Here is an 11,647-nt window from a genome sequence, read left to right as displayed (position 1 = left end):
TTGCAGCTGACCTGCTCCCCCTGCCCACCAGCTGTGCCTGCTGGCTGCCCCACAGCCCAAGGCAGACAGCACAGCAGAAAACAAGCAGCATTTGCATCCCAGATGAGAATAAGAGAGTCAGATTTCTTGAGACAGCTAGCACACATCCACAAGAATATCTTCCTAGTAATATGTTCACTTCCATGCTATGTAGAAGACGTTTCTGACTCGTGTCTAGTGGTCTGGCATGTTTGGTAGCTGTGGAAAATGACAACACATAATATCTTAGTTCCTGAGTTCAGTAGAGAAACCAAGATTACAAGGATTTTCTTCACAAAGAAATCCTGTCAAGATTAAAACCAGAATACTCAGTCAAAATGGTGTAGCGAACTAATTTATTTGTTTTTTAGGTGCTCAGTGTCTGATTAAAAAACATATGTGAATCCTTTTTATCTATGCTTATTGAAATGTGAATAATTCTTATATTCATTCTGAGATCAATATTTTCTTTGCTTGAAGACAGGGAGAACCGGCATAGATACAGTTCATGCAAAATTAAAGAAACTGAGTTTGAGGTTGCTGTAAACTCATGTTATCCTCATTATTCACTGTTTACATTTTCTATCCTGTTGTATGTGAAACCTCTGTCTCCCTGCAGAGGGAGTTCATAGTGTGAAAACAGCGAGCTCATGTTTAATGACTGAAAAGAGAATTGTCAGTAAAAAGAACTCAGAGAATCATAAACAGACATTTGAGCATTAGCTGTTAGTAGAATTCCTTTCTGTGGAGAAGTATGTGTATAAACACATACTTCTGTCTGTATGACCTTGTGCCTGAGAGCACAAATAACCTCTCACAGCAGGCAGTTATTAAATAACTCTTAAATTATGGAATAAATCACAGAATAAATCATAGAATCATAGAATCATAGAATCATAGAATCATAGAATCATAGAATCATAGAATCATAGAATCATAGAATCACAGAATGGCTTGGCTTGGAATGGAGTTTCAAGATCATCCAGTTCCACCTGCCCTTACAGAGGCAGGGACACCTTCCATTAGACCATTTTGCCCAGAGCCCCATCCAACCTGGCTTTGAACACTGACAGGTTTGGGGCATCCACAACTTCTCTGGCCAACCTCTCCAATGTCTCAGCACTCTCAGAGTAAAGAATTTTGTCCCAGTATCTAATCTAAACCTCCACTCTTTCAGTTTAAAATGTTGGGGTTTTTTTTAAATTTAGTAAAATAAAAAAATTATCTGCAGTTTAAGTGCGTGTTGTTCTATTCCAACAATGAAACTGCTAGAGAGAATAATTGGTGGATCAAGGCATGTCACGTGCTCAAATATCTGTACAGAAAGTAACTTGACACTTAGGAACAAATGCAGTAGAAAACACAAGGACAGTCTTCTTCCAGGACTTCCACTTGCCACCACAGCAGACATCTTGATGTTGTGAAACCTGAAGGAGTTTCCTGAATGATTCCCAGAGTGCTTCCTAAAGAAGATCACAGACTTTGAGCTGCTTTGTCTTGCATGATGATGTCTTTAATATATTTCTGAACTGGTTTATTCTTGGAGGATATGGTCACCATCAGCTTGAAGAGGCTGCACTGCCACACTGCATACAGCTGGTTGCAGATGAAGTTTCTGATTTCACTCTGTGCCTTATCCATGCAGCTGGAATTCATGCTGACAGTCAATGATGGAGTCCTGGTGGTTTTGACAGAGGAAAAACAGGAGGCCCAGCTGCTGGGTCAAGCATAAATTGGAGTAAATATCAGCAATCTCAGTGCAGTTAACAGTAGATCAACTTGCAAAAAAAATATGAGTAAAAAATGGGAAAGCCCCATAACTTTAACTCGTGCAGTGTCTTGCTGAATGCAAAAGTGATTATTAGCTTTGTCCTGAAAATAAAAACCCAAACTGGCATGTTTAGACACATGTGTGTATATTTGGCTAGAAGGTTCTGAAAAATTTCCCTCAAAGCTTGGCTGAAACTTGCAATTTTTTTTTCTGACCACAAGAAAAACATAAATGAACAAAACCAGGTTTTGAGTGAAGCACATACTACAAATTAAAGGGCTAATTGACTCCCAAATCTGATAAATAGATGGATGGAAACTTTTCAAGTAAGTCTTCTGGTGAGAATAGGCTTAAGCAACTCACCAGGGTAGTACCTTCTCCTTGAACTGTGCTGGCCCCAGCTGTGCAGCAGCATGTGCCAGGGAAGATGCATAAGGCCTCAGGGCTCCTTACAGGATAAGAATGGAAGCAATAAAATGTGGAGCCAAACATACATTGTGTTTGCAAGATAGGAAGATGAGGAAAGAGTCTAATTTTCAGCACCATCCAGCAGATTGACTTCCTCCCTGGGTAATAGGGGCGACACAAGTCTCAGCTCTTTACCAGAAAACTTGGGAGGCTGCAGAGCAGCATCTGGCATCTCAGTTTGAGGCAGTTACTTGATCACCATTTAATATCTGAGGTGGTTGCCAAATGCCCTTTGAGGGACTAAATTAGGGACTATTTAGGGAGTTTTCTCCCTGGGTATAGCTTTTATTAAAGCAACATGCATGACTAATTACAATGTAATAAAAGCTGGAAACTGAAATTGATGAAAAAGCTGAAAAAAAATCATCTTTCAGTATTTCTTTTGACACAGTAAGTCCTGGGTAAGCAAACGTAAAATGAGCTTATGTCATCCTGAATAGAAGCATTTAGTGCATTGATGTTGATTATCATGTGTTCTTTTGCCTCAAGCTTTCCTGTTTACGCTGCATTTTTGCAGAAAGCCCCTGTATGTGTTTGTTAGCTGGGCAATGCTGAGAGCTGCAGGCTGAGAATCAGCCCGAGATAGAGCTCTTCTCTGATGAATGGACTTTTGTAAGCATCTGCTTTCTGCATTGATGTCCCACAGAATGTCAAGGCAAGGTGACACAACAGCTTTGCTTTTGCCTTTGAGCTAGTGTTGGAGACCCAGCATGTGTGACTATTACCTGGACTGAGCAGGCTGACATTTCTGCTCTTGGGGCAAAGTGGAAGCCTTGCTGTAAAGGCATATCAGAGCTGTTTTGGAGGCACAGAGAGTAATAGCAATATTACTGCCATTTCTGCTGCTGTCTAGAAAATAATGTCTCAGGACCTCTCCATGATGACATCTATCCCAGTTTGTATGCAGAGTAATCCAAAACTGGTTTGATTATTGAAAGAGAAAATAGATGTGAAGAGGGAGACTGAAAGCAGTTGGCACTGGAAATGGAGAGGCAGCCCATGGGCACTGCACTGCTGTACCAGCACTGAACACTGGTGACATGGGCTCAGCCCTATGGGGCTACCAAGTGTTTGCTCAGGGCTTTAGCAGGTTTCAGTCAGTCCAGGATTCACTCTTAATGCTTCCTGTGTCAATTAGCTTAAAGCTGGCTCTGCTGTCTTAACAAAGCCTGCATCTGCTTGAAGCAACTGCAGTGTCACTCAGCCTGGAATGAAAGTACAGGAGTCAGAGACGAGATAAGTCTGAGCCTGACCTGGGAAATCAAGGCTAAGATGGATGGGAAGATTAAAAGGTGGGGGCAGGAGTGGATAGGATAAGAAATCTGATGCAAAGGAGAGCAGACCAAAATGAGCAGTGAAGAGATGCTCTCTGCCTTGGTGTGATGCAGTAAATGTGCTATGCATGCTGAACAATGCAGAAAACATGAAGTAATTCCTCTGTCAGTGATCATTGCTCATCCGAGGCACAGAGTGCACTCGTGCCCTGTGAAAAGAGCTGTATGTGAGCATGTAATGAGAGACAATGTCATAAAAAAGTGCACAGAAAGAGGCTTCAGGAAAGCTGCACAGGGGATTTTAATCAGCCTTTCCTGACTTTGAAGCAGAGTTGCCACCTACTCTGCTCGTTCTCACATGTTTTTTTGTCCATTATAAGCTCCTTTAGATTATCAAGTGACAATATGCTGTATGTTTTTGGATGCAAGTGAAAAAAACCTGTGTCAGGAAGGATTTCTATATCTTTTGTGGCACAGCATGGGAAAATAGCTGTACAAGCTTTTTCTGTCATTTTTTCCTGGAAGAGTTCCATATTGGTACCCGCTAGAGGCAGAAAGTCAGAAAAAGTGGCTTATTGAATGGTAATAATGTAAGGAGATTTGCTTGGTGAATAAAAGCCTAATTACCTAGAGGTTGAAACTTTTTTTTTCCTAATGGATTTTTGGGGGGCTTTTTGGGTGGAGAGAAGTGAAGGCTTTATCTTTTTACCTCCTTAAACTTGTATTGTAGTAGTAGACATGATAGCATCTGCCTTTCTCGTAAAACTTTTTTTCTTAACATTGAATTAAATCTGCTGATCAATAACCCACCAAGTTCAATAGATACATTTGATCTTTATCCTGTGGCTGAGGTGATAAATGCAAGCTTCTTTTACTGATACAAGCTCAATGAATGCAGGTAATCTGCTGTTTTCTCTCTGATAGCCTATGACATCTACTCTTAATCTATGTGAGAGTAAAGCCTGATCTACCATTACACACGACATAACAGCAGTATGAAGAGATGTGACATTCAAATAAAAAAAATGAGATGTTTTGTATACTTTTCAATAGCTTGTAGAAAAGTGCAGTACATAGAATAAAAAATAGGGGATTTCCCCCTTCATTTCTAAAACTTTCAGGACAGGCAATGTCATATAAAACTTCTGACCTTTATCCCCAAATATTGTCTGTGTGAGAATTCAGATGAGTTTGTTGCCATATGGAAGTCAATAAAACATTACAACTCATTATTACATTGCTAATTTGCTTTCCAGAATTTTGTGAAAGACCCTCCCCTGAAGAGAGAATTGAAGATAGAGAAAGGTATCTTGGACAGGTACAATGCTCAATGCATACATCAAATTGTTATGAGATAACAAATGTGCATTTTGTCTTCTTAAAAAGTGTCTATGGACTTGTTAACTTCAAGTCCTTTCAAGGTCTTGTCTTCCCAGAAGGACAGGTATCTATGAAAACACACAGGCTATTAAGGAACAGCGAACAGAGATACTGCATCAAGACAGCCTCCAATAATCCATTTATATCCCATAAGTTCCCCTTTTCCTCTGTTTTCCTGAAGATCCTGCCAGCCCCTAAATCCCCACACTGTTCTCTCATGGTTTTCCATGCAAAATTCCAGTAGTCACTATATCACTTTTCTTCTAAGATTTCTTGAAAGCTAATTTCTTCTGTGATACCTGCTAAGCAAGCAAGACTGCTGAGCTGCTGCTGGTGGTTAATGGGGTGTAGAAGCATGGTCATCTTGGTTTGTAGCTCTGTAATCAATTGACTTTCCAGTTTCCCAGATTAATTTATTAAAAAAACAAAAAAAGGAAAAAACAAACCACAGCTTTCTAATTGTTCTGAACAACAACAAAACAAAACTCATTTTATGTCTGTAAAAGGGTTTTCAGGTAATTCTAGGAAAACAAAGATAAAAGAGGCTTGTGTTCCCTGAAATTAACTTAATATCTAAGGAAAAAATATAAACTAAGTATTTCAGAATGAAGAACAATGGGAAAAATGTAAAAAGACACACTGGCACATTTTAATTTGTTTTGAAGTTGTATTTCAGTTCTAGGGAGGTCAAGCCAATCTGATAAACTCAAAATAAAACTGTTCAAGATCAGTCTTTCCATATGCTTTCCAGTGTGAAAAGTGCTCTATGGAAAATTTGAGTCAGCTGGAGTTCATTGGTGCATTTTCTGTTATCCATCATTTATCTCGTCTTTCTATTGTTATCTCTTTGAAGCAGAGCTCTCTATACATGGTTAGATAGCAGACAGAAAGATGGGGTATTGTTCTCTTACTGGGGCTTGTGTGTCTACCTAAAAAGAAACAAAAGACTGGGATTTCCAACCCAGTGTTAGAAATGCCCTATTTATGGTCTCAATTTTTACACTGTGTTCAGTTTAGCTTGATAAATTTCCCATGCTGCATTACTGAATTTGTCATCGCTCCTAGCCAGCCCCAAGTGAGAGGCAACAGTTCTTCTTCCCAGTCATGTCACTGCATAAATTTCAAAGCCTCCAAAAACAATCTCAGGTCACAAGAGTTTTGCACCTATGCCACCAGGGGAAGCAAGAAGCCAAGAAACACTCAAGAGTACAAACAGCATGGACAGTGATCACTTCAGCAAGGTTTGTCCAAAGGCACTCAATTTACTTCTTATTACAGAAACATTTTTTTCTCCTTTTCATATATTATCAGACTCACTCCTACCTCCTCTTGTTTGCCTGATTATTCTGATCCTGTACATCTCCTTGCCCATCTGGAGGTGGATTGCCAGTCCCAGTTTTCCTTCACTTTGTGTAGTCATTTACAATGATGATACATTTCTCTCAGCTCTGCTCAGAATATAATGGTACGAACGCAGTAGACAAGGGTGCATTGCATTTCACATCTGTTGTCCAGATGTCTTGCAACTCTCATTGCCCCTTCGGAGAGACTAAGGTCAGATGGGATAAAGACATCCATGGCTTTGTCTGCACTGCTGGTGAGGAAACCCCATCTCTTTTGTCAGACATGAAATTCCCTGTCCAATTTCCATGCTCACAGCGTGATGGCAGCGAGTGTCCTTTACTCAGTGGTGGTGAAGGGCTGCTACTCACATGGGGTGATAAAGTCCTATGTGCCTGGGCTGCTCATAAATTGTGTACATGCAAAAAACTACTCCAGTTTTGCTAGCTTGTGGCCCAGCACACACCTCTGTACTCATCTTGTGTACCAGGCTGTCTCAAGATAAGCAGTCTCAGGATATGCTTAGCCCTGCAGAAAAAGTCCAGGGAGACATGCTATTAATACCTTCCAGTTGTTTCACTGTTGAAAACATTTCCAGTGAGAAAAACTGGTCAAAAGATAAATTTTTGCAGTTATGGGTGTCCAAGAAGGTTTTTTGTTGGTATTTTTCCTTTAAAAAACCCCTCTGATCTGCTTTGTATGTGTCATTACATGCTTTTCAGAGCAGGGACTCTAACATGGTTTTCCCATTTCCACCCAGCAGAAGTCACCCTCTCCCCATTTTTTTTTCCTCTGGGGACAATAAATATTTAATTAAGTGTATCCAAAGGAAGAGCTCCAAAAGAAGAAATTAAGAGAAACCTGTTTCAGATGGTCTAAACTGCTGACAAAACTACTTTTATTGTGAGACGTGGCATAAGCCAAGTTCATGTTCCAGTTCTGAGTCACACAGAGGGAATTTGAATGGATGAAAGAAGAGCAGAGTAACTGTAGGAGAGTATATATTAGCAGGTAAATTTCAGATGTTTTGTCAAAGTAGGTTTTGATTAACTAAAACCTTTTCCAGTAGTGATTAATGACAACTTTTCAGTAAAAAGAAAAATAAAATTTAAAAACAATAGTATTTTGCAGGGGAATAAAAAGTAAAAGCCCTGTGTTTGAAATAACTTTTTTTCTTCTTTCAAGGTTTATGTGACACTGGCTACCTCAGCAACTGAAATTTTGGAAAATAAATCACCACATTGAAAGTGGGAGGTAGAAGAATGACTTTCTGCTTCAGAATCTCCTAGGGAATATTTGAGTTCAAATTTCTTCAGTCAAAAAGCAAGGTAACTGATATTTAATTAAGTGTAAAACCCACATGACAAATAATCTTCTAAGTCTAGAAGGCAAATTATCTTGGAAAGGAAAATTATCCCAATCGAAACATAGCACATAGGTGTGCAGGACTTTGAGATGGTATTAGCTCAAGGCAATTCAAAATTGTTAATTTGATTCTTGTCAGGAAAATTGCAGAAGTGCAATTTTTAAAAAAGTTGAACAAATGATGTAGTGGTCAAAGTTTAATCAGAAATTATGTACCTGCTCAGTTTCTGATGACAATAACCAAAATGTAGACAAGGGGGGGGAAAAAAAAAAGAACAAAAAAACCTGAGAAACTTCAGAAAATTTGACATTAATAGGTAGAATGGCTTTACTGAATACACATGTTTAATTTCAGTTCTAGCCAGAGATTCCATCACTCATCCTGGAGTGAATCAGTGTGTCAGCACAAGGGAAGCAAACCTGAGGGGAGGGAGATGTTAGGAGTCATCCCCATACCTCATGCTGAAAAACATATGCCCTTACTGCATTAGCAGTGCTATTCCATGGAAATAACAGTCAATCCTTTCTTAAAAAGAGGAGCTGGTTTTGAGCTTGGACAGATGTCTTGGTTTTGTCTGCAACAGAGTTCATTTTCTTCTTAGTAGTTGATGCAATGCTGTGTCTTTTGGGTTCAGTATGAGAACAATGTTGATAACATACTGATGTTTTGGCTGTTCCTAAGTGGTGGTTACTCTAAGACAAAGAATTTTTAGTGTCTCGTGATTTGTAGATGAAGAGTTGCACAAGAATCCAGGTGGGAGCATGGCCAGGACAGCTGACCTGATCTGGCCAAATGTGTATCCCAAAGCACAGAAGGTCATGGTCAGTGTATAGACTGACCTAGGGAGCTACCTGAAGGTGGATGGTCACTGTTAAGAGATGGCCTGGCCATTGATTGGCAAGTGGTGAGCAACTGTGTTTGGCACCCCTTGTTTCTCTTGGGTTCCTCTCTTTATCCTATTACCCTATTGTACAACTATCACTATTATGAGCATATTTATTATTGTTATTACAGTATTTTGTTTCAATTATTAAATTGCTCTTATCTCAGCCCACGAGGTTTACCTTTTCTTTCTGATTCTCCACCTTACTGGCATCAGGGGGTGAGAGGCAGTGGGGGAGCAGCTGCATGGTACTTTGTTGCTGGCTGGGATTAAATCACAAAATCATATGACCAAACAACTTAAGTAACTTTGGCAATTTTTCTTTTGTTCTAGGATTTTACCCTTTAGTAATGATGGGAACACAATTATCATAACAGTGATGACAATGGGTGTCCAGGAAGGAGGTGGAACAGGACAATCTCATGTAACTTTTAGCTACTGCTCTTCCTGCATCAGAGTTTTTTGAGCTCAGAGAATTTCCTGGGAATTCCAGGACTGTTCTGTTTAATAACTGGCAATGGATGTCTTTAAATTTGTGTCCAGGCTCTACTTATATCCACAGAAATCTCTCCACTTTAGGCATGCCACAGGCCTGCTATACACTAATGGACAAATAACTTTCTTTTGATAATTTCAAACCTGGTTTTCACTAGTTTCCTTTAAGGCCTGTAAAAATTGTACCTGACTTGTGCCCTATGGCAAGAAATTTTGGGGGCAGTGGTGGCCACAAAAATAGGGAGGCCTGGGTTTTGCTTGTAATGTTTTTTCTTTTTTTTTAATCTGGAATTAATTTCTATCACAAAGATTCTTTCACTCTGACTAGGGGTTATTTCAGAATACTATTTAATTTTTTTGCCATTGGACTTGACCTGTTTTCTTCCAAACCTCCTTCAACAGAAGAAAAAGGGGCACGCTACATAATTCATTAGATACCAGAAGTACATTAAAAATGTATCTAACAAGAACTAATCCCACCAGGAAATCAAGTAACAGCTTATTTCCTCAAAGCAGTCTTGATGGATCAGGCTTGTATTTTAAGATTTGAGATTTTATATTAATTGGGGAAAAAATGGTTCATCATGCTGCTTATGCTCAAAAAAGTCCCCCAAATAAAACAAAATATAAACCAAAACCAAACAAACTTAAACCAACAAAATAAAACAAACACAAAAGCACCAAATTAAAAAAGGAAGACAAAACCCAAAACCCTGTAACAAGTTCAGCAGGAACTTAATGAACCCAAATAAAAATTGCTGTGCTCAGACTCAGAATACATGTACCTTCAGGCAGCAATCTTAAGAAAAACTAGTTTGTTGAATTATTTAGTGAACATGGCAGATCCTGGATAAAACCTTTTTTCATCTGCTCAACTCCAGATAAATATGTGGGTAACCTGTGCTTGGCGGAGAGGGCTTGTCCTCCTGCAGAAAGAGGCCACACAGAGAGGTGGGTGGTGTGGTAATTGCCCCGGTTGAAGGGTGAGCTTGCTCAGCACAGAGGGATTACTTTGAGTTCCCACAGTGGAGCAACACTGCTGGATGTCAGTGAAGATATTTATAGCAATTCACTCTATGCTTTGAGAAAAATTGTCGGGAGATCTCCGGAACCTATTTTAACATCAGCCAAACATAAACTATTGATCACTGTGCTCTTCCCTTTAACAAGAGAACCTGCTAGTGTATGAGATCTTGAATGCAGTCACGTGGAGGTTTTTAGAGAAAATTTATTGTTTCTTCTTTCTCTTTTTTTTTTTTAAAAAAACCCTTTTATTTCTGTTGAGAAATGTCAGTATGAAAGAAATCAAAGCACCCTGTAGAATTGTGTTAGTTTGTGGATCAGTTCAAGAGAAGCAAGGCAATTTTCCCAGGGAAATTTCCTCTCTTTTTTCCTTCTGACATGCCCTCCTCCACCCTGTGTAAAAGGCAGGTGCCAAGCGCAGAGTCTGGCACCCATGGCCAAAGGACCCGAGGTTTTTATAATGCAATAGGATGCTTTCTATAGGTGAGAAGGGGAAAAGGCCACCAAAGGTAATTTCATCCCTTTTGGACAGAGTATGAAATATCTCTGGGATTTTTTCCTATGGTTTTTGAAAATGCTCGGTGGATTTTGACCTATTAATCTCATTTGTTAATGTGTGAAGCTTTTAGGCAGGGGTAAGTGCGTGAGAGCAGTGGAAGCTGGGCACTGGAGAAGGCTGGAGGAGAAGGAAGAATGGATTCTTTATAGCCTAGAAATTTGAAATCCTTAATGAATAAATGATTTCTCTCCTGTCCCAAGAACTTGTCCTGCAGAACACGGTGCTCTGCAGGAGCAATAGTCTCAGATCAATGACCTATATAAGACAAATGTACCTTTTCAAATCCTAAACCAGATATTTAATTAGAAAGCATTTCCATTTCAATTACCTTCATGCATCCCATCAATACTCCTAACTTTTCATCAATATTTCCTTTTCCACCCAATCTGAGAAGTGCAGGTCTTGACAAAGAGTTATTTTGGCAATTAGGTAACTAAAGAAAATGACCAGAGCTGCAAAAGTCCTTAACCCTAACTCTTACCCATTAAAAGCAACGATAGCTGCTGTATATTGCAAAATGATGAGCCCTCCACTGGTTGCCTTCATAGAAAAGATCCTATCATTAACTACCTATGATTAAGACAGGAGAATAAATATATTACACAGTGGGGAAAATCTTAAGACAGGTGTTTCACACAAAACAAAACAAAACAAAACAAAACAAAACAAAACAAAATAAAATTATTAGCTTTAAGTTTTTCCCAGGCCCGTCATTTATTGTCTAGCATAAATTCAAATACAATTTTGAAGTAAAAAACCAGATTGCAATATTGAAAAAAAAAAAAAAACACAAAAAAACAAACAAACAAACAAACATGGACTAGTGCTCTAACTTTAGATAAATTTAAATTTAAATTTTAATACATTTTAATCAGATGAAAACTGCAAATAATCACAACTGCTAAGTATGAGTAACACTTGGGGGTTTTATTTTTTGCAATATCTATATAAAATGAGATAATAGCAAGGAGTCCTTGTTTTTAAGGGATGCAACAGGTATCAAGACATTTCTTCCCATGAGCAATTTTCCCATGATCAAATTTTCACTGAAATTTGATCATTTCCTATC

This window comes from Cyanistes caeruleus, chromosome 1 (genome assembly GCF_971803275.1).
Source record: "Cyanistes caeruleus chromosome 1, bCyaCae1.hap1.1, whole genome shotgun sequence".
Lineage (NCBI taxonomy): Eukaryota > Metazoa > Chordata > Aves > Passeriformes > Paridae > Cyanistes > Cyanistes caeruleus.
This window is presented reverse-complemented; position numbering follows the sequence as displayed.